This window comes from Musca autumnalis, unplaced genomic scaffold, assembly GCF_047663935.1.
Source record: "Musca autumnalis isolate F117 unplaced genomic scaffold, ASM4766393v1 scaffold_3, whole genome shotgun sequence".
Taxonomy (NCBI): Eukaryota; Metazoa; Arthropoda; class Insecta; order Diptera; family Muscidae; genus Musca; species Musca autumnalis.
The window spans coordinates 51,024,791-51,050,758 of NW_027411866.1; positions in this window are offsets into that span (position 1 = coordinate 51,024,791).

Consider the following 25,968-nt stretch of genomic DNA (forward strand, 5'->3'; position numbering starts at 1 on the left):
TATCGGTCTGAAAATGTAGCTAAAACCATCAAAACACCGTAAATCGGGGGGCACAGTTATATGGGGGCTATACCAAAACGGGGACCTGTGTCCACAACTTTTATTGTATAAGTTTATTGATTCATAAGAACCCTAAATGTCAAGTTATAGCTAAATCGGTCTGAAAATGTAGCTAAAAACGTCAAAATACCGCAAATCGGGGGGTACCGTTATATGGGGGCTATACTAAAACGTGGACTTATGTCCACAAGTTTTGTTATATATGTTTATTGACACTTAAGAACCCTAAATGTCAAATTATAGCCAAATCGGTCTGAAAATGTAGCTGAAAACGTCAAAATACCGTAAATCGGGGGGTACCGTTATATGGGGGCTATACCAAAACGTGGACCGATATATCCCATCTTCGAACTTGATCTTCCGACGGCTAAAAAAATGGTATTCCCCAATTTTCAGCGAAATCGGTCAACAAATGCGACCTGTATGTTGCGAACGGACTGACGGACGGACGGACATGCATATATCGACTCAGAAATTGATTCTATGTATATCCCTAGAAGGAACTATGGGTCTATCTCGCTTCCTTTTGTATGTTACATACAAATGCACTAACGCATAATACCCCTTACCACATAGTGGTGTAGGGTATAAAAAGGATGATGTTAGTTACTACGCTTATAACTCAAGAACGGCTGAACAGATTTTGACAATTCGCACCAATTCGGAATGGTCTCATGGCAGAAAAGGATAAAACCTAAAAAAATCGCGAAAATTTGCGAAAATTTTGCAAAAATATTTTTTCAAGAAAGTCAATTTTTCCACAAATATTTATTGAGCTTCGCGTTTGGAGTATACCTTGACATTTATTTGGACAGTTTTTGGTGAAAATTGTGTATGCACCAATTGTGAGGGTCCATTGTTCGCCTCTGTTTTGTCAATTTTTGAAAGTTGTATAGAAGTTTTTATTCACAACCATGGTGTAAGAAGTAAGGTGTTTTCATGAATTACAACAACTAACAATTTTACAATAACATGGTTTTATGGGAACTAAATGTCAAGGGCAACATTTGAATACTAGGGTCTTTCCAAAATAGTTCACAAAAAATGACAGGAAATAAATGAAAAGATTTAATATTTAATTTTAATTGGCATCGAAATTAGTCTATATATTATGTGATACATTCTGCACTTCATATATTTATTATGCGGCACTGACAATTCAGTTTATAATAAATGTTCAAAACCGTATGATTGTCACTTACACCTTATATTATTACACCATGTTCACAGTCAAATCGATTTTCATTTATTAGTGGTGGTTTCGGCCAGATTCCGATTGAAAAGGTGAAGATGACAACACTTTCGGCGTTATCTTCCTCACCTTTCCACAGTTTTGAGGAAAAAGGTACAAATCCACAAAATTGGTGGGTTATTTGATTAATGAAGAGCTCGGAGGTAATTTTATTGGAAGTGAGGTTGTGGCATATATGTATTCCTTTAAACCGTAAGTAAAACCATCTTCGAAAGATCAACTTCCGATTTATGCGGCATTAAATTTAAGCTGTACCATATATATATTGATACTGTTTAGAACCGGTCATCCCCACTGAAAAGGAGTATGAATTCAATCATTTTAGTTCCCGCAGAGTTGTTAGGCAATTACAAATGCCCAAATACATACATATGTATTTACACTGGTACTGTTGGTACACTGTGTTTGTGTACATCGAAAAAGGATGATAATCAAAATTGGAAAGAAAAAAAAAAAAAGAAATCGGAGGTACTGGAGATTTTTTGTTCGAATTATCTGACAAATATTCTTTATCGGGCGACATAAGTAGGTTAATACTTATTAAACGTTAATTTTTTGTGATATTAATTTGACTATGTTATTTACGTCGAAATTAAATATAGGGTGATTGTACAGTCTCAGTCAAAATTCAATTACCGCATTTGTCCGTGTCCATTGCATCTAATTCCGAACTTGCAATGCAAGTAGAATTCAGGAGATCACTTCAAACAAAGAAGCTAGAAAGAAAAGTTAGAAAGAAAGGTGGTTACTTGATAACGATCGAATCCCTCTGCTCAAAATATGTTTATTTATTAAAACTCAGATTTAAATGAGCCCCACCAACACCCCAAAAAATTAAAAATTTTCAAGGTCATTAATGTTTGCAACTTACATGATATGTTTGTTTACATATGTGTTGTCATATGTAAATTGTGTTGTCACATATACACAAAGGACGACACATACGTAAATAACATATTGTGTAAAGTAGCCATTATCACAATAATAATTTATCAAATTAAAGGAAAATATCAAATGACTTAAATTGGAGAAGGCATTGTAAATGATGATTGACGCAAATATAACTTAAACAACATCAATTTAGTTCTTCATCTTCTTTCGATTACAGACACTTTTTGGTTCAAAAACTTTAAATGGCACAATCTAAGACAACGCTTTTCGAATTTAACCAATTCGCTCATTCGCCATTGAAATTCAAATATTCGGCATTAATCCCTACGATTCCTTCCTTCGTATTCAATTGCCTGAGTGAAATATCACGTTCAGTGGTGAAAACGAGGATTTCAGAAAACCATCGATTATGAAACGAATAGGAGCGTTATGATATTACTTTGCGTCAACTTTGTTGCAGAATATTTTCTCGCGGCAATTTGCCTAATTTTCTCGCGGCAATTTTCAGTTTATAGTATAGAGAGAACAATTGAACTCTATAATAGTATTATAAGTTTGAACCAAATTCATCAAGTTCACTACCTAACAGACTGCGAGACGAAGTTCGCCGGGTCCCCTAGTAAATAAATAAAATAGAAAAAACATTCTGGGGGCGTTAAACCAGTCTCGAACGATTTAAACGCAAGGTGTTTCTACGGTCCCTTGTTCTTGGAAAGTGAGCTGGACAATAGTTTTGAAACACTCTCGCCTACTTCGAACTTGGATTTGTCAATCGCAGACTATTCTTATAGAAATCGCTTGAATATGTTAGGTTGATGTCCGGATGTGCTTCCAAACTTGCAGTCGAAAATCCCTCTCAACAAATTTTCTAACAAGTTTGTACAGTGGTACAGAAGCTCTCGACCTAATATCTGCTTGAGCTAGGCATCTGTACAATGCTAGTTCTTGTTTCTCATATTAGCTACTGTCAGTTTCAGGAACGCCTAGGAGTTGTTCTTTACCTCCATGTGATACCAGAACAGCAACCCGTTTTTTCTTCTCTGTTTTGAGAACATCTGGTACTAGTTTTCCATGCCAGTGCACGCAAATAGCCTCGTTCCTTGAAGCTGTTTCGTGTATTTTTCACGGTTTATTCTCCGCTGTTCACGGATAAAGCTTCTAGAGATCTTATATTTGTAGGAATCCTCTCCGATAGCTTCTACTGTAGCCAAAATGATACTAGTAGCGTTCCTATACACCTTACAGGGGCCCAGCACCAATGACAATTTCATAGTTACGATTTTCTTGAAGCCACGCTTGATTGTTTTCGGGACAGATGGTTCTTCAGATTCTACGATACGCTTAGCATCAAAACAAGACCTAGACCTCATTGAAAATGTATTGAAATATGAAAACATTATAATGTAATATAATAATTGTTCCACAAACATCCCAGATGGGACAAGGGAGATTTCTCTCATATCAATGAGTGCACCCCGATTCATATTAGCTCATTGATATGGGACCTACTGTTTATTGCCGAGTCTGAACGGCGTGTCCTAAGACACCACTTGCAGAGAAGTTTTACAAGGCTGAAATACTCAGGAAATGTCGCCAACATCAAATATGAAAACATTGACTCACAAATTTCAGAAAAAGGAAATAACAACATGATTAATAATCTGTGGTATCTTAGTCCTGAACTTGCTGACCTGGCATTGTTTGATCCAACGGCGCAAAACGCGGTAAAGAGACAAAAGGCGACAGAAATCTTAACAAAGCAAAGATTCCAATTTCTTCAGAAATATGCGATCCAAACTTGCAAAAGAGCAACTGCCGAAATTCCTAGAAAAAGGTCTGACATAATTCCTTTTGTTCAAGAGATTAAACATTAACTCCGAATTTCGAGGAGGTGCAAAGGATGGTAAACAACTTGAAAGTTGCGAACTACATAACAGAGCGTTCTTCAAGTAGTCAGCTGTACCCAGATAGCTTCAAAACCACATGATGTCTGACTCTTGACTAAATTTAAATTAGAACAAAATGTAAAAGACATTTGTTGTAAAAGACATTGATAAAAAGAAGATGATGTTTTTTTAATAGACTCTATTTTCGCAGGCGTACATAGTCACGTTTTTCGGGACATTGGCTTTATTATCTCGAATTCAGTAATATTTACGTAGTTTGTTGCTCAGCAAGAAATGTTAAGAACCGAATGACCTTTAATTTAATGCTTAATATGGACAAAAAGCTTTAACAATTCCAGATAAATGGATCGCCAAAGTCGCTAAATAGCCAAAAAATCGAGATTTTCATAACTTCGAGGCCCCAGTGGCACGTGTTAACATATTTCGATTGTGCTCAAACTTTGACAGTCTTAAAATCCGACCAAACTAAAGACATTATGCGGGTGCCGCCTTAAAAATCCCACATCGATTTGTTCCCTTTGAACAAAAACCAGCCCACTGCTACAAATTATGACAAAGAACATATTTAATTTTACATATAACGTTTGATATTTTTACATAGATTAATAATAAAAAATGGTATTACGATACCATTTTTTTATACCCTACACCACACTATCATAAACGGTCTCAATAACATAATAATCTGCTGAAAAAATCGACATTAAACGGTCAACAGTCTTAGTTTTGAACACTTTAAGTATTTTTTGACGGTTTTTCCAACTTTAAATGACAATTTTACAACTTTTATGACGATTTTCGGCCAAAATCTGTTTGCATATTTTTTGCATATTCTGCATATTTTTTTTGCATATTTTGTATATTTTTTTTTGCATATTTTGCATATTTTTTGCATATTTTGCATATTTTGCATATTTTTTGCATATTTTGCATATTTTTTGGCATATTTTTTGCATATTTTTTTTTGCAAATATTTTGCATATTTTTTGCATATTTTTTGCATGTTTTTGATATGACCCCAAATATCGAAAAATTGTCCCTTAAAACGCCTAGATCCAAAATTTGAGTCCAATCGGATAAGAAATAAAAAACATGCAAAAATCCGATGTCTAATTATTATTATTATTATTTTTATCATTATTATTATTATTATTATTATTATTATTATTATTATTATTATTATTATTATTATTATTATTATTATTATTATTATTATTATTATTATTATTATTATTATTATTGTTATTATTATTATTGTTATTATTATTATTCCGGCAGAGGCGGAACATGCTCTGTATAAATACGCCAAGAAAGAGCTCCAAATCGCCATACAAGAGAGTAAAAAGAGCAAATGGGAAGAATTGAGAAACGATATAAACCGAGATCCATTCGGAATGGGATACAAACTGGTGTAAAGAAACTAGGTGCTCAATCCCCAATAGAAGTAATGGATGATGAAATAATGGGAAATATTGTGAACACACTGTTCCCTACACACCCAATCAGAGTAGAAGACCCAATTGATGAGCGCATAATCACTCCACCAATCTTTACTACAGAAGATCTGAAGCTCCTGGACCTGACGGAGTCCCAGCGGATGTTCTCAAGGAGATAGCTGATGCACGCCCAAACATACTGCTGGACATGTATAACCACTGTTTACTAGAAGGAATATTTCCAAAACCGTGGAAAGAGCAACAGCTTGTACTAATTAGTAAAGGTAAAGGAGATCCAACAGCCTCATCTTCATACAGGCCTTTATGTATGCTGAACACGGCTGGAAAACTTTATGAGAGGTTTCTTAAACAGCGAATAGAAGATGCTATAAACCTGAAAGGCGGGCTCTCAGCCAGGCAACATAGTTTCAGGCAACCTGGAAAATTCACCATTGGGGCAATAAAGGAAGTGGTTGATGTGTTCGCCGCCGCCCAGCAGCGAAACTACTATAGTAGGCCTGTGGTTTTATTAGCCACCCTTGATGTTAAAAATGCATTTAACAGTCTTAGATGGAGAGACGTTATACACGCCATGGAGGCAAATTTTGATGTCCCAGCATACCTCATGAAAATAATCAGGAGCTATTTAAGCGAAAGAGTACTAATGTACAAAACCAGCGAAGGTACACGGAATGTACAAATAACATCTGGCGCCGCACAGGGTTCTATCTTAGGCCCTGATCTTTGGAACATCAGTTATGATGCGATTCTCAAAATAGACATGCCTGAGAACACATTCCTAGTGGGGTACGCAGATGATATAGCCGCAGTTATCCAGGCCAGAACCACAGATGAAGCTAGACGCAAACTCAGCCAAGTAATGATACGAACCAGAGCGTGGCTGGAATCACACGGACTGGAGCTGGCCATGCACAAAACCGAGCTGGTACTCCTGTCAAGGAGGCATATTCCAGCAGTTGTCGACATGAATGTAAATGACATAGTCATTCGCACACAGGAAGCTGTCACATACTTGGGAATACGACTGGACACTAAAATGTCATTCTCTGCGCAGATGAAATATGCAACTGAAGAAGCTACGCATATCACAGCCCAACTCAGCAAATTGATGGCAAATGTCGGAGGACCTCTACCCAATAAAAGGAAGCTACTGATGGAGGCGTGCAACAGCATTCTCCTATATGGATGCGAAATATGGTCCCGGAGTCTGTTAAATGCAAAAAAGCCAAGAAATTACTAGCAGTACAAAGAACAGCGGCATTGCGAGTTGCTTCTGCATATCGCACGGTATCAGGACCAGTTGTTCAAATAATAGCGGGCATGATACCCATCGACCTGGTAGCAGAAGAACGGTCGAAACTGTTTGAGGCAAAACTCTCACATAATTCATATGCGAACGCAGAACAAGTGCGAGAAGAGACATATGCAAAGGCGCTGGGATGAAGAAACCTATGGACGATGGACTGCGAAGCTTATTCCGAACATAAGAAGATGGGTGAATAGAAGACACGGATATGTGAACTATTACATCACACAGATGCTCTCCGGTCATGGATATTTCCGAAAATATTTGTTTAAACGAGGAAAGTGTAGTTCCCCATTTTGCCTATACGAGGAAGAAGAAACAATAGACGATGCGGAGCACACGTTCTTTTCGTGCAATCGATGGCTCGAACTCCGAGCAGAAATTGGCGATATATCTGTCGAAAATATAGTGGAGAAAATGGTAACAGATCGAGAGCAGTGGAATGCAATCGCAAGATACTGCTAAGAGCTGTTAAGAAAGAAAAAGGTAGACCTAGATAACGCTTAGAGTAAGCAAACAGCGGTGCTTGGACGCAAGCAAACAAGGAGAAGAAGGCCACAAGGGCCTGGGAGCCACCTCGAAGTAATACGAAAGTGGTGCCGAGATGGACGCAGCTCCCAGAGGTGATCAGGTGGGTTTTTAGTCGGTATAAAGATCGAGCCCGACATACCACGATGAGTGACGACTAGCCGTGAATGCGCAAAAGCATTTTCCCACCTGAGCCGAAAAAAAAATATTATTATTATTAATATTATTATTATTATTATTATTATTATTATTATTATTATTATTATTATTATTATTATTATTATTATTATTATTATTATTATTATTATTATTATTATTATTATTATTATTATTATTATTATTATTATTATTATTATTATTATTATTATTATTATTATTATTATTATTATTATTATTATTATTATTATTATTATTATTATTATTATTATTATTATTATTATTATTAGAAGATATTGATAAATTAGTTTCTATCGATTACAATATTTTCAAATCTGCCATGTATAATGACGACGAAAATGAAATTTTAGATGATGGCAATTCTAATGATGAAATTGAGGATACTACAAAACCAGAATTTCAATTACTGTCAGTGTCAGAAGAGTGAATTCTAAAAAAGCCAAAACTTAAATAACAGACTATCTTCTATATATGGCGAATAACAAAATTCCTTTACAATTCCATTTGAAAAAAATTAAAAAATTTTTTTGCGAGCACATCTACGATTTTTGGTATAGAGGTAAAGGAAAAAAATCCGGTTTCAAAACTGCTCGCGTTCACGAAATTGGCCAATGCGCGCAAAAGTTATAGCGGTTTTTATTCTCATATAAAGAAAAAATATTTAAAAATATCTTTTTTGTTGTTATGAGAAAATCTATGCACAAATCGTTAACAGCATTCCATATCTATTCGTAGATGCTTAAATAGTTATTAAATGTATTATTATTTTCGCGGAAAATCAGCAAATAATAAAAAATTTTTGAAGTAAATCCAAATTATCCTTTCCCAGAATCCGTACAAACCCTCAAAAAATAAATTAAAAAATATATGCGGAATCTAGACAATGCGTAGAAAAATATGATACCAAATTTATAGAGATTGGGTACATAAATTGCATATTATAGCAACAACAAAAGAGAAAAACTTATTGTTGGAAAATATTGTTGCAAATATTTTTTTGGTTTGATTCTAAAAATTAGAAAACAATATTTGGGAGTTCTCCAAATATTTTGCTAAAATCCCATAGAATAATGAATGTATACGGTTAAAACTTCATCAAAAAATATGGTTTACCATCGCGAGAGTTTAGCTGATTACTGTGATAACTTATAAGGGTAGAAAATTAAGAGTAATATTAAAATTACAATCATTCAATTAATGTTAAAATTAAAAAGCCCGTTATTCGCGAATTAGTTAAAGTCGGTTGATGCGCATCCGTTTTTGGATACAGCGAATCAATCTCTTTCAAAATTGATGCATATTTCGATGTTTCACTCAAGGGCCATTGTGTGCCGCCAGTTGCATCATACACTGCAAAAAACCCTAAAGTTGGTAAAAGTCGCGCAATGTGCATACGATTTTGATGCGCATCCGGTTTCATCAGCGCCTATCAAAAATACGTCAAAATATACCAATTTTAATTAGATTCTTCAAGAACCGCGGATGTGCCTCCACATTCAATTTTTTGTGAAAGACCCATATTACTCGCGTATCTCTTTTCTTTTATGACACGCGTTTTCGCAAATATTATAATCGCCAGTAAAGGATTCCACTTATGTAAAAATTTTTAAAGAAAATCGCGGTTTAGTACGCGGATTTGTCAAAATATATTTTTGCCGATTTTCCGATTTTCAAGGTATCTATATCCGCGGTTTTAGTAGATGGATTCGATCGCGGAAGGCATCATTAGAACCGTCGCGTAAAAAAACTAAATTCACGCGGGTTTCAAAGGAAATGGAATGACAGTTGTAAATTTTACACGCAAAAAATAGGTTTTGTAAGAAAATTCACGCATCAAATTTTGGCCTTTCGACTCCAATTACTAGGATGCTGTAAGGAGCACACTCATGAGATATGCATCAAACGACGTAAAATCACGAGTTCTACAATCGTGTTAAGAGTTTGGAATATTATCTTCTTGCGCGTCCGGATTATTAAAAAAAATCAAAAAACCCCGAAATTCCGGCTTCAAAATGTCAGCATCAATTTTAGGTGGATGCAGTGGATATATCGAAAAATCATACACTACAATCTTGTTGCCCATGGAGTATTCTGTGATTCTTTCTTTAGGGATAGGTCTATAAAATGTATGGTTAAGCCAAAAATCGTATGGGAACATAAAAAAACTTGTTGGCTTCAACCCATTTTTCTACATTGATGCCAACACAGCTTCCACGAAAATTAATTTTAATGGTCGACATTTTGGGATCCCTCCTAAAACACTTCATTTTAAAGAATTGTAGTCATACTTTATAGAATATATTAACAGTTCGCGAATTCTGATAGGGTGAAACTCGGATTCATCGATTGCAAAACATTTTTGTTATTTGCCATATGTATATAAAAGCAAATGGTGTTAGTTACTACGCTTACGAGTATAACTCAATAACTGCTGAACGGATTTTAAAAATTCGGAATACTCGCATGAGAGAAAAGGATAAAACCTAAAAAAATTGCGGAAATCCGCGAAAAATTTGCAACACCTATTATGGAGAAAATACTGGTCTCCGCACATTTCTACCGCGCTTTTGTGTTTGAGTTATGATGAACCTCTTATTTTGACAGTTTATGGTGAAAATGTTATACGCACTAAGTGCCATTGACGTTTTAATGGACCTCTATATACATTTGAAAGTTCTGTAAAATTGTTTTATTTAATTAAATATATTTTAGGTTTCATTTAATTCAACCAATTCTTTGTAAAATTAAATTGCAAAATAATAGCTTAAAATATGTGAGTTTTGTCTAAATTGTAAGAGGTATTAGAAGCTGACATTGTCTGGCAGTTCTATTCATTATTATTACATTTTTAGATAGACCAAAATTGATTTATGTGTATACTGATATCGACCCTACATACCCATGGCCGAATTCAACATCGACTTGGATCTTTTGTTACCACTTTTTTATTTTTATCAACTCAATAACTTTCATTATTGTCATCATTGCATCGACTTCGTGTCTGATAAAGGGATCCATATCTTAATATGAATATGGAAATGCGAAACCGAGTTGGTAATTAAGGCGTATAATGAATGTACAATGTCGCATACACATGATATGAAAGACCTGCATAATGAAAATAATTTGTTGAAGGTACGTCGATTCTGTAATCAGGTATTTTGAGAAAATATTGCCATGTACACTGCTTTCCATAGCTTTCAATCAGATCAGGGTATTTAGAACAAAAACAAGCAACAACGGCGTTAAGTTCGGCCGGACCGATCATTTGTACCCTCCATAACGAGATTTTTTTGAAGTAAAATGGAACAATTAGTTTTTTTCGTTTCTGAAAGTAGCAAACGTTTCCACAACGTCAAGGTTTATTCCTAGGAAAAGTGAAATATGCTTACTGAAGAATATCACTATATAATAAATAAGGTTTAATACCAATGTGACATCAATTTAGAATCGCAACAAGTAAAAAAGTATCAGTCGGCTTTGCCGACAGAGATATACCCTCAGCCTGTATATATTGAAACAATTTTTTCTCATTTTCCCATTTTTGCCGAGGAGATACTAAAAGGAATGGATCTACATTGACCATTATGGAAGTGGATCTCCAGCCACTACGTATGGTGCCATAGGGGGTTTTAACACTCTTCGGAATGTTTGCTCAAGAAGTATGGACTTGCCCCTGAAAAAACGTTTACCATCGTAATTGAGGCAGCGAATGCAAGTTTCTTCAACAAAAATCAAAGTAATTGGATAGCAGGTCTTAAAGTGGACTTATCCGAAATTTTGTGTGGTAGGTACCGGATGGAGTGGACAAATATGGTCCATATTTGAACCTGATCTATATCTAGCAGATATATTAGGATGTGTAAAGTATGGACCAATTCAAGAGTTACCGTATGAACAAATTTTCCAAACATTTTTGAATTTTTGTGGTGGAGGTACCTGAAGGAGTGGACCGATATGGCTTATCTTCAAACGTAAACTATGTTTGGACAAAATATTACAGAGGCCAAATTTTGGACCGAATCGGCAGATCCGTTCTAGAGTTATCTTGCGCTCCAACCACCTCACACGGTGTCGCAGGGTTTTTTTTGCAACTTTCAGGCTATTTTCTCTCGAAGTATGGACTTGCCCGTAATGAAACTTGTACCGTCGTATGGAGGGCAGTGAATACAAGTTGCTAAAACAAAAATCAGAGCGATTCGAGAGATGGCCTTAAACTGAACTTTTCCGAAATTTTGTGTGGGAGGTACCCGAAGGAGTGGGCCGATTGAGTCTATATTGAAACATTATCTAAGTCTGGTACACATTTTACGATTGGCAAAGCATGGACCAAATCGGTTACTCCCTTCAAGGGTTATCGTGCGCACAAATTTTCCGAACATTTTCGAACTTTTGTGGGGGAGGTACCGAAAGGGGTGGACCGATATAGCCCATCTTCGAACTTAAACTAAGTTTGGACAAAATATTACGAAAGCCAAAATTTGAACCGAATCGGTTCATCCGTTCGAGAGCTATCGTGCGTACCAGCCAGCCAGACAGACGGACAGACATTGCTCAATCGACGGCAAATTGTCTGAAACACATTTCGTTCAAACATACTTGGGGTCTAAAACCATTATTTCGATGAGGCACATTTTGCGCGTATGAAGGTGTATATACCCTCGTTAGCATAAATGCTAACTGTATAAAAAGCAAACATATGTGGATGTACCTTCATATTCGGAATATACCAAACTATTGACCTATATTGATCATTTTCTGCGTGGAAGTTTTCTCTATCGTTATACCATCCAACCTGAGAACCCACAATACATCCTCTATGGGGGCTATATTAAAACGTGAATATATACACACATTTCATGTTTTATACCTACAGTGCACAGTGGAAAAAAGTACCGATTTAGCGCGCCAAAAGTAAAAGTCTATGTTTAATTGTATGTTTGTCCATAAATGCGATATGAACAGCTCTAAATTGACAATTTTACTTTATTTATTAATACATTTGGTAAATTTGTATTTTTTACCGTAGAATGGTACCTATCGATTTTCGGTATTTTAAAGATTTCTACCACATTATCCAACCGAAACGGCTAGGATTTGGTATTTAGTCTCCGTGGGGGTTATGCATACACTCCTATAAACATTTTCGGTGTAGGACCATGTTTTCATATAGCCCCCATAGACCGGTACCACCGATTTCGGTAATTTTGGAGGTTTTAGCCATATTATCCAACCGATATAGCTGAAAGTTGACATTTAGTCTTCGTTGGTGGTATAAAATATTCCGACGGAGAATTTTCGGCACTGGTACACGCATTGATATGGCCCCCATAGAAAGGTACCGCTCTAATTTCAGCATTTTTACATAAAAAATGATATTAATAAAAATAGTAATAAAATAAAATGTTGCAGTTTGTTGCAGCTAAAATTTTACAAATTAGTTAAGAACTATGTGTACTTAAAATAAAATAAAAAATCTACGCGCCATCCCGCGACACTCCTTAGTAATAGCATTAACAAAGTGCTCAATTTGGAAAAAAATCGGATGTCACATGTTTTAAGTGTAAAATCCGAGTTGCAATAAATAACATCTTATATTCAACATTTTTTAAATCACCTGCTTCACGAAATGTTAAATTCAATAAAGCTTTAAAATTACTTTGTAGGAAGAGTGCATGCGACGATCACAAATTTACTACCAAACTATATTATGAAAACTAGTTAAAAAAATGTCAACCAAAAACGGACCGTTATTCCGCTTAGACTGATGCAAAACAAATTATTTTGAATGCCGTTGCATTCTGTGGACACCTTAGATTAATACTGCAACAATCATGTTTAAATAGGCGTATGTGATTTTTTTGACTTTTGGTGCGCTAGATCGGTATTTTTTCCACTGTGCAGTGGCGGCCATATAATTAAGAACGACATCGTATTAAAAAGTATTTGACTTGCTACGTTCCAAATATTTGAATATTTATATGGAACAAAATTTGTAAATAAAGTACACGGTAAGCACTTTCAAATAAAGCCAAAACATGTTTTAATTCTCCCTCGTTTATACGAAAGAAACCGCGATTTATTAAAATAGTCATAAATCGACCTGGCCACATAATTAAGAACGATATAAGTAAAGGTTACTTTAAGGTAATTTTCATACACAATATGTGGATATATCGTTATATATTTTAAAAATCGGTTACTTTGATTCATTTTTAGTATCAAATGTCCTTCAATGGTACATAGTATTGCGTCTAAGTTTCATAATTAGGGCATACATAACGTTTTCCAAAATTTGTCTATAATTTGACGAATTTATTTTATTTTTGGGATCTAAAGCCACAGTTTTGGCTTCCTCTCGTTCCCTCGATGACGCTCTAAACGATACCCTGTGATTGTCGTTCCATAGTCGGCGCTTACTTACCCTTAAATTGGCTTTTATCCCACTTCTTTGAGTCCTTTACGAGGGAATTGTCTAGGAAATAGTTTCGTAAGAGCCATTTCCACCTTATAAAGCGGTAGGATTTTTGTCTGAATGTAGTAGACAGGAAATGAAACAATAATATAAGGTCTATACAAAAATTGGAATAATTCCACACCGAATATAACATTAATTAACATAATGTTTTGAATGCTCGAATTCCACAATAATTTTGTGTATGTACATCAGACATTAGTTTATACAAAAATTGTATTTTCATCCATAAAAATTACTGATTTGACTGGTTTTGATATTAATATGAGCTTCATTGATTAAAAAGTCTTACATAACTATGCCTACCACACCCACAAAGACATTGTGCAATGAAATCTTTCAAAATATTAAGCCTATAATTTTTGTTCGGTGTACCGTTAGGCTAACTTTTTTAAAAAACGAAATTATTTTTTTATTTCCTGTCTACTATCTGCAGACAACAATCCTGACGATTTGTAAGGTGGAAATGGCTCATACGAAACTATTTCCCAGACAATTCCCTCGTAAAGGACTCAAAGAAGTGGGATAAAAGCCAATTTAAGGGTAAGTAAGAGCCGACTATGGAGCGACAATCACAGGGTATCGTTTAGAGCGTCATCGAGGGAATGAGAGGAAGCCAAAACTGTGGCTTTAGACCCCAAAAATAAAATAAATTCGTCAAATTATGGGCAAATTTTTGAAAACGTTAGGCATGCCCTAATTATCAAACTTAGACGCAATAATATGTACCATTGAAGGACATTTGATACTAAAAATTAATCAAAGTAACCGATTTCTAAAATACATAACGATATATTCACTTATTGTGTATGAAAATTACCTTAAAGTAACCTTTACTTATATCGTTCTTAATTATGTGGCCAGGTCGATTTATCACTATTTTACTAAATCGTGGTTTCTTTCGTATAAACGAGGGAGAATTAAAACAAGTTTTGGCTTTATTTGAAAGTGCTTACCGTGTACTTTATTTACAAATTTTGTTCCATATAAATATTCAAATATTTGGAACGTAGCAAGTCAAATACTTTTTAATACGATGTCGTTCTTAATTATATGGCCGCCACTGTATATCGAATACTAAATATCGCATTTCAGTCATTTCGGTTGGATAACACTGTGCAACATTTTTAAGGTGATCTTGTGCAAACAATTCGAACTGAGAATTTTTTGAAAGTACGGACCCAAACGACGAGAAACCCTAGTTGGGTTTTGTTGTGTCAGATCCAGCTCGGATTTTATGGCCCCATCTAAACATGGTTAAATATTGAGTTTTTAAAGAAATTCGGGGCTATATCTCTGAAACCATTGCGAATCTTCTTCTGACCTCTGAAGCAAATTTGTAGATAAGGACAAGAATTAAATATTTGGATAAATAATGAACTCGAAAAACTACATTTATTGCCTCAAATTTAAAAATATATGCAAAAATTCCACAATTTTTATACATTACGCACCGTATCTCCAAAACCGTTAATTTTTTCTAAAATATTTTCTTTTGGAAAAATATTCTCTGGAATGTAATACACAACTCTTCAGAACATGTCATTGTTGTAAAATGCTTCTATGCAGTTGTTTCAGTACATTTTTCAACGACGATTTAATAAAAATGTCAATAATGTAGTGAAATCCGAAATGCGAGAATAAACCCTTGGTGTGAACTGTGTTTGAAATACGTGTTGTAAAAGATATGATGCAAAATGCCGCTGAAACAACATGAAGTTAGCATTTTAGAGTTTCAGAATGTTCTAAAGAATTGTCGAGAACTTAATTTGATTTTCGCAAAAGGTTACTTGGTTCAGCTCCCAATAGTTTAGCATAGACTGACCAGAATTTCAGCAATTATGTAAAATTTGCTATAGTTTATTGATTTTGATGCCCTAAATTAAGTTTTTCTTATGCGTTTATTTTAAAAGATAAGTTCTACTAGTTTAGGGCTAAAATATTGCTAAAGACAGCAAGGCCAAATTCCTATTCTTTTCTGAGATAAAGGCCTGATAAATGCAAAAAAGTGTAGATTTAGCCTGGTTTATATGAGGCAATAAAATCCGAACTGGATCTGACAGGACAAAACCCTACTAGTGTTTTTGTAGTCTAAATATGTACTTTCAAAAAATGCATACTAGAAATTGTTTGCATTTTCAGTGTTGCATAGTGTAATGTGGCAAAAATAAAACAACCCAGCAAAAAAAGTCATTACTAAGTAATGACTTTATTCAGTAAAATTTGGCAGTAGTAACTACTTACAAATATACCGTAAAAGTCATTATTTTTACATGGGGATGTCATAGGGCGGAAGTACTTCCTTAAATATGTTTTTTAAGTACATACTTAACCACATACCGGCAGTCGAAAAGAAGCTAAAAAGCATAGTTCTATTTTTAGAAAAAATTGAGGTGAATTTATATTCAAATTCAACACTACACATTTTTTGTTTTTTTTTCTTTTTCATTCGATACATACTAGTTTTGAACACACGAACTTCTGATTTGTAGTCAAACACACTACACACTAGGCCACTCGCTCGAACAGCAAGGGTTGGTTAAACTCATCCATGTACATCAATATGTTTTTTTAATTTTGTAAACAAAAAACACACATGCCGACGCTGAGCTTTGAACACACAACTCTAGAATTTGTAGTCGGACACACTAGCTCTGTGCCATCATACTCATTACTTAGTAAGTAAGTAGTAAGTAAGGATGTAACTAGTTATGTGTTAACTGTTATATATGTACTGTGTGATAATGCGGAGGGTAATGAGTACTCATTACCTGGTAATGCAGAAAGTAATGACATGTGCCTACCAAAATTTTGCTGGGAAGTAAGAAAACGTTAAGTTCGGTCGGACCGAACTTTTTATACCCTCCACCAAAATTAAATTGAAAGACAATGAAATAATTAGTTTCCTTTCGTCTACGAAAATATTTAGCTCCGCCTAATTACAAAATTTCAACAATTTTGGTGGGATAATGAAGCTAAAACCTTAAAAATACCAAATATCGGGAGGTACCGTTCTATGGAGAATATATATGGGCGTGGATCTATACAATTTTTAGGTGGAACGTTTTATATCATCAACGAAGACTAATTACCAAATTTCAACCATTATGATGGGATAATGAAACTAAAACCCTCAAAATACCGAATATCGGGAGGTACCGTTCTATGGGCGCTATATGAAGGCGTGAACCTATACCAACAAATTTCAGGTGGAAAGTTCTATACACCCAACGATAACTAAATACCAAATTTCAGCCATTTTGGTGGGATAATGAAGCTAAAACCTCCAAAATACGGAATATCGGGAGGAACTGTTCTATGGGGGCTATATGAACGCGTGGGCTTATACCAACAAATTTCAGGTGGAAAGTTTTATACACCCAACGATAACTAAATGCCAAATTTCAGCCATTTTGGTAGGATAATGAAGCTAAAACCCTAAAAATACCGAAAATCGGGAGGTACCGTTCTGCAAGTAATAATAAATATATGTACTTTATAAGGTCTCCAAAGAATATTTCGATCTGTTACAATAGGAATGACAAACTTAATTATACCCTCCATATTATGGTGGAGGTTATAAAGTAACATAAGTCACGATTAATATGCGGTTTCATAAAAACACGATTCGGATGGTTTTTCTAAGCAACCTACGACTGGACTTTCATTCCCGCCAAATTTTTCAATTTCGTCACATATAGAAATCTGTCCCAAACGCTTTATTCAACAACAAAAATGACTTTCGAATTTAATTAATTCAATTTGTCTCGCAATAGTCATAACAAAAATATAATTCGTAAGGCAAATGATCAACTTCAATGTACCTTCAATAAGAGCGAGACGAAGTTCGCCGGGTCCACTAGTTTTATATAAAAGCATATCCTATATTAACGTAATATATCTGCTGCAGAATGAATTTAATGCCGCTAATTTTCATTATTTTGTTTCTACAACTTTTATACGTACATATGTATATAAAATGAAAAAACAAAAAAAGTGAACTGAATTTATTTATTTACTTAATAAAACAACGTATTTAACCCTTTGTGGCCCGATGTTGACTGTGGGCAATTTTGCATGTTTGTGTATGCGTACTCGTATTTCCCACACCGTTTGATATATTTACAAATACTAAGTGGGTGTCGGTAGATTAATTTCAGAAGAATAAAAAGATGGAAATAACTTCTAAATAAATAGCTAGATTGGCGAAGTTATGCTTGGTTAAGTATAAGTAGTCGAGTACAAATTTGGACATGAAATATTTTAGGGATTTTATAAAATGCCGTTAAATGTAAAACGAGGCGAATAATTGCAGCCAACATTTTTTGAAAAACCTTACTGAGATGCTGATCTAACAAAATAAAAAAACAAACATACCATTTACAGTTCCACTTAGTAGTTACAAATTTTTGAAATTTTCGAAGATTGGACTTGAATTAAGAGGAGATTGACACAGTATTTGGTGAATATCAAGCGAATATCTGTTCAAATATAGATGATGATAATTTTATGTATTGGATGAAGGTCAATAATATCAGGTTTAGAGTCGGCATACAAAATATAATATATTTTTCAAACGTTTCTACTCTGCAAAATGTCAATATGATCATTTCAGGTTATATGAAGACCACCATATACGTAAAATTGGGTAATTTGTGAACTATATATATATTTACCATTCCATTTCTAGAATTAAACAAACTCATCAGATTATGCTTTTCCACATCATGAATAATGAAATATATAACGATAATAAAAAGACTTAAGAAACAAACTTTGTTTATTTTTATAACCACAATAGCCCGATGTTGCCCACAGGCAACATTTGGTACCTTCCTAACGGCAAGAAATTGATTAGAATTTTTTGCATAAAGGATTTATGTTTGCGACTACTAATCATAATAAATATGAAAAATATTTTTATCTCTACGGAAAAAAATTCGGGGTTCAAAGGGTTATGTGAAAAATATGATAGTAACCTACATTTTTTGAGGTGTATGACGTTTACTACTTTTTATACGTTTTCTACGGGTATACATATGACGTTTTCGACGTTTATAACTTTCTTACCGTCGAAAACCTAAAAAATCATCATACAGACCATCTCTGCTACTGGCTGCTTTACACGATATGTTTTTTACGTATGTGTCGTCACTGTGTGTATATGTGACAACACATATGTAAAAAAACATATCATGAAGTAGTAAAAAGTTATGAACGTTAAAATATTTAATTTTTTGGGAAGGGGGTGGGGCTCATTTAAATTTGAGTTTTAATCAATAAACCTATTTTGAGCAGAGGGATCCGATCGTTATCAAGTCTGCCTTTCTTTCTAACTTCTATGTTTGAAGTGATCTCGCGAATTCTACTTGCTTTGCAATTATGCATATATGCCACAACCTCACTTCCAATTAAATTACCTCCAAGCTCTTGATTTTTCAAATAACCCATCAATTTTTTTTAAATATATTTTTGCAATTTTTCCCAGATTTTCGCTATTTTTTAGGTTTTATCCTTTTCTGCTATGAGACCATTCCGAATTGGTAAGAATTGTCAAAATCAGTTCAGCGGTTCTTGAGTTATAAGCATAGTAACTAACATCATTTCCTTATATATATATATATATATATATATATATATATATGGCGAAAAACAAAAATTTTTTACAATCGATGAATCCGAGTTTCACCCTTTCAGAATTCGCGAACTGTTAACATATTCTATATAGTATGATATACATTCTTTAAACTGAAGTGTTTTAGGAGGAATCCCATAAGGTCGACCATTAAAATTAATTTACGTGGAAGCTGTGTTGGCATCAATGTAGAAAAATAGGTACAAATGGGTTGAAGCCAACAAGTTTTTTTATGCTCCCTTCCGATTTTAGGCTTAACCTTACATTTTATAGACATATGCCCAAAGAAAGACTCAAAGAATACTTCATGGGCAATATGATACTAGTGTATCATTTTTCGATATATCCACTGCATCCACCTAAAATTGATGCTAACATTTTGAAGCCGGAATTTCGGGGTTTTTTGAATTGTTTTAATAATTCGGACGCGCAACAAGATAATATTCAAAACTCACATTAGGATTATAAAACTCTTGATTCTACGTCGTTTAATGCATATCTCATGAGTGTGCTCCTTACAGCATCCTAGTAATTGGAGTCTAAAGGCCAATATTTAATGTGTGATTTTTTTTTAAAAAAACCTATTTTTTGCGTTTAAAATTTACAAGTGCCATTCAATTTCCTTTGTACCCCGCGTGAATTTAGTTTTTTTACGCTACGGATCTAATGAGACCTTCCGCGAGCGAATCCATCCACTAAAACCGCGGATATAGATACCCTGAAAATAGGAAAAGCAGCAAAAAATTATTTCGAAAAATCCGCGTACTAAACCGCGATTTTCTTGAAATTTTTTTACGTAAATGGAATCCTTTATACGCGATTATAATATTTGCGAAAACGCGTGTCATAAATTAGTGAGATTCGCGTGTAATATGGGTTTTTCACCAAAAATAGAATGTGGAGGCACATCCGCGGTTCTTGAAGAATCTAATTAAAATTGGTATATTTGGACGTATTTTTGATAGGCGCTGACGAAACCGGATGCGCATCAAAATCGTATGCACATTGCGCGACTTTCACCAACTTTAAGGTTTTTTGCAGTGTATGATGCAACTGGTGGCACACAATGGCCCCTGAGTGAAACATCGAAATATGCATAAATTTTGACAGAGATTGATTCGCTGTATCCAAAAACGGATGCGCATCAACCGACTTTAACTAATTCGCGAATAACAGGCTTTTTAATTATAATATTAATTGAATGATTGTAATTTCAATATTACTCTTAATTTCCTACCCTTATAAGTTATCACAGTAATCAGTTAAACTCTCGCGATGGTAAACCATATTTTTGATGAAGTTTTAACTGTATACATTCATTATTCTATGGGATTTTAGCAAAATATTTGGAGAACTCCCAAATATTTTTTCTAATTTTTAGAATCAAACCAAAAAAATATTTGCAACAATATTTTCCAACAATAAGTTTTTCTCTTTTGTTGTTGTTATAATATGCAATTTATGTACCCAATCTCTATAAATTTGGTATCATATTTTTCTACGCATTGTCTAGATTCCGCATATATTCTTTAATTTATTTTTGAGGGTTTGTACGGATTCTGGGACAGGATAATTTGGATTTACTTTAAAATTTTTTTATTATTTGTTGACTTTCCGCGAAAATAATAATAAATTTAATAACTATTTAAACATCTACGAATAGATATGGACTGCTGTTAATGATTTATGCATACATTTTCTCATAACAACAAAAAAGATATTTTTAAATATTTTTTCTTTATATGAGAATAAAAACCGCTATAACTTTTGCGCGCATTGCCCAATTTCGTGAACGCGAGCAGATTTGAAACCGGATTTTTTTCCTTTACCTCTGTACCAAACATCGTAGATGTGCTCGTAAAAAAAATTTTTAATTTTTTTCAAATGGAATTGTAAAGGAATTTTGTTATTCGCCATATATATATATATATAGATAGATAGATAGATAGATAGATAGATAGATAGATAGATAGATAGATAGATAGATAGATAGATAGATAGATAGATATATAGATAGAAAAATTTTTGTTTGTTTATAATTTATGGACTCGAAAACCGCTGAACAAATCTTCCTGAATATTTGAGGGTATATTGCAACATCGCCTGAAAGTAAAATAGACTATATGATTTTTTTAATTTCCGCGTCGATGTGGAGATATAGCCTCGGAATCGAAGGTACCTCCAAACAATTTAAAATTTGAATGCTGATTCTAACGAACTGTTACAGATACAGTCTTCAAACTTGTTCTGTGTGACGGAATTTGGTCTAGAAATAAATTTTTCAAAATATATTGAAATCGATTCAGATTTGGATATAGCTCCCATTTCATGTATTTTCAATGAAATTTGGAATATATGACGAAATTTGGTATAGAAATAAGTTCGCCAAAAAATATTGAAATCCGTTCAGATTTGGATATAGCTCCCATATATATTTTCGGCCGATTTCATGTATTATTTGCACCAAAGACGCTATGTATGTCCAATTTCAATGAGATTTGGAATGTGTGACGGAATTTGGTCTAGAAATAAGTATGCCAAATTATATTGAAATCGGTTCAGATTTGGATATAGCTCCCATATATATTTTCGGCCGATTACATGTATTTTATGCACCAAATACGCTGTGTATTTCCCATTTCAATGAAATTTGGAATGTGTGTAATAAAAAAATATTGAATTCACCACTAAATACTTAAAAAAGTTAAATTTATATCTTATACGTAGAATATCTCTATGTCGGTGTAATAATGCAATCAAAAAACTTTGAGAGGTGTAAACTTTTATTTTGTACTTAATAAAGTCTCCGACGAATATTTCAATATGTTACAATAGGAATGGCAATGTTAATTATACCCTCCATATTATGGTGGGGATTATAAAATAACTAAAGCTCATGATTAATGGCCCAGTCAAAATAGACATTGAAATAGGAAAAATTCCCATAAAGCTAAATTTTGGTGGAGAGCTAGGATTTGCAATTGGAAGCAACGTCCCTATCGATCCCGTATGTGCAAAAGAATTTATTCGCGGTCAGAAGGACCGGCTAAAATAACCGAAGTAACCGGGTCTGTTTCCCCAAAAAATATGTTTCCTTGAAGGACGAAATTATACCTATCTTTTAAAAAAATTCCAACAAAATCGGATCGTGTTCAGTAGAGCTATTCCATGTTACAGTCATTTTATGCAAAAATAGCCCATTTAAACCCACATGTGTAATCGAAAACTCTCCGATATTTTTGAATTTTTTTCCGAAGGTAGGGTTTGGTTTGCTGATTACGGAAAAATATAGTTTTCATGGGCGGCGTATCCGGTTCGCCGGTTATTCGACCCGAAAGGCTAGATTTAAAAAACCGGGTTAGACCCGGTTCTACTGAACCGATATAAGTGGATATCGTTTGAAAGCTTATGGAAATACCTAACACATAGCGTGGTTATTTTAACCAGTTCGCCTCATAAAGTACTTACGCGGCTAATTTTTAATTTGACTTTTAGATCGTGATATCTCGAAAATGGTAGGCCTTTTTTAAAAATCATAATGACGATTCATGTAGACGATTGTCAAATCTATAACTTTTACTTTAGCCCGATTTTGCCAAGTCTTACCGTTTTTGGAAAATAAAAAAAACTGAATAATGCCTCCAAAAATTACCTTTGAGCCCGAATAACTTTTTTTGCATACATGGGATCGATGGGGACTTTTAGGACGTTGCTTCTAATAGCAAACCCTAGCTTTCCACTAAAGTTCAGTTTTGTAGGAATTTTTGTTATTTCCCCCATATACGCATGTCTATTTTGACTGGGCTATAATATGCGGGTTTCATAAAAACACTATGGTTTTTCCAAACAACCTACGAGTGGACTTTCTGCACTCCCGCCAAATTTTTCCAATTTCGTCACATATAAAAAATTTTCCCAAACGCTTTATACAAAATTATATGCCTTTCAAATTTAATTAATTCAATTCTTTTCGCAATAGCCATAACAAATAAATAAATCAACTTCAATGTACCTTCAATAAGTGCGAGACGGAGTTCGTTGGGTCCACTAGTTAAAAATAAAAAAGAAAATAACCCAAAAAGGATTTTTTCCACTTTGCAACTTTGTTCTAAAAAAAAAAGAAAAAAAAAAACACATTTAGGCTTGCTATTTCCACTATAAAATTGTTTTTTTTTTTAATTGCACTAATATAAATCACCGAATAATTAAAAACAGATGATTGTTTTCAGGAAGAAGAGTTGCAAGTGGTTTTAAGAAGAAATTTGTCCAGCAAGAATTTGCAAACTATCAGTAAAAGAACTGTCAAAATGTCTCTCTTGAATTACATGAGTGGGGCTGCGCCAAAAGAGGGGCAGTTCAATGGCAAAAAGGGACATGCTTTGAAATTGTCTACTTATTCTACTTATTGTAATAAACAAATAATTAAAACCTTTATTCGAACTCTAAGTTAGTAGTAAACAAATAAGTAAAACTTTTCAGGAGCGAAAAATGGCGACTTCTTGTGTTTTTTTACGGAAAGGAAAAATTTTCGATAAATCGAATAAAAAGAAGATAAGAAAAAGTAGCTTGAACGACATTATGGGGAAGTGGGTACTGCGGGAACTGGAACAGCTTCTATCGAGGAGTTACGATCTAGAGGAGTTGAACTTCCAAACAAACAAAAGTTAAAACAAAAAATATATTTTCAAAATACATAAAGGGGAATTCATTCCAAGTCAAATGAGACAGTTCCAGAAGAATATGTAGTATTTCAAAATGTGGGGTTTTCTTTGAAAGTAAAGTGGTTCTTTGAATATTGCAGAAAGTGACACGTTTGTATATGCTCTAAAAATGCTTTGGTAGTTTGTGTCTTTATTTTGTTATCATTAGATTTATGATTTTTTTAATTTCGAGATATTTTTAAAGTTTGTGGTTTACAGTCCATAGTTTCTGGTTTTTATTTGATACTTTTAAAACATTTTTAAGACTTTTTGTACTTGAATATTATATGTTGAAAAACTATAAAATTTAGTAAAGTTAAGGCCTCGATACCATGGCTTCGGAGTCTTGCCATGTTTTCTTCGACTCCGACTCCAGGTTATTTTTTTCACGACTCCGACTCCGGAGTCGACTCCGAGTGTAATTTCATATACCTCTGAAAATTAATAAAACATGCACAAATTTAAACTTTTTCCTATACTTGGCCCATATATGCTTATACTAGGGGACCCGGCGAACTTCGTCTCGCAGTTTGTTAGGTACAGAACTTTATGGCTTTGGTTAAAACCTATAATACTATTATTGCTATCACCTTGTTCAATGGCAAATATTTGTTTTGAACTGTTTAGGACGATCTTTGAAGCAGATACACATTAGACAATTGTACTTTCGGCAATTGTCAGTTTGACGAAGAGAGAGGGTACTGAGAGGCAAAGTGTTTCTAGTTTCCTCGACTCTCTCTTCTATAAACTGACAATAGCCGCGAAAAAATTATGTAACTCTAAATCGGGTCTAATATTTATTTTTTAAGCAAATAACACGTTTTGCGATGTAAATAAATATTATAACGCCCTACTCGTTTCATAATCGAAGGTTTTCTACAATTCTTGTTTCCACCACTGAACACGATCCGATTTGATCCGATCGTTATCAGGTAACCACCTTCGTCTGTTTTTATACCCTCCACCATAGTATGGAGGGTATATTTAGTTTGTTTTTTGTTTGTAACACATCGAACTAATCATTTGCACATATATTCTTGATCAGGATAAAATTCTAAGACGATCTAGCCATGACCGTCTGTCTGTCCGTCTGTTGTAATCACTCTAGCGTTCGCAATAATTGAGCTAGAGCGCTATATTTTTGCACTCGAGCGTCTTTTTTTCTATAGGCAGGGCAAGTTCGAAGATGGGATATATCGGAACACTTTTTGGTATAGCCCCCATATAACGCTATCTCCCGATTTTCGGTATTTTGGGGATTTTAACTACATTTTTTGACCGAACTAATTTCACGTTTGGGGTTCCCAGTAGTCACAAAACATCTCCACCAAAAACCGTCAACATAGGTCCATGTTTTGGTATAGCCCCCATATAGCGGTACCTCCAGATTTTTGGTATTTTGAGTATTTTAGCTAAAATTTTTGATCGAACTACCTGTAATTTGACCGTTGAGGTTTCTAGTAATCACAAAATATCTCCACCAAAAACTGTCAACATAGGTCCATGTTTAGGTATAACCCCCTATATAACCGTACCTCCCGATTTTCACTTTGATATAGCACCATATAAGGTTCCTTACA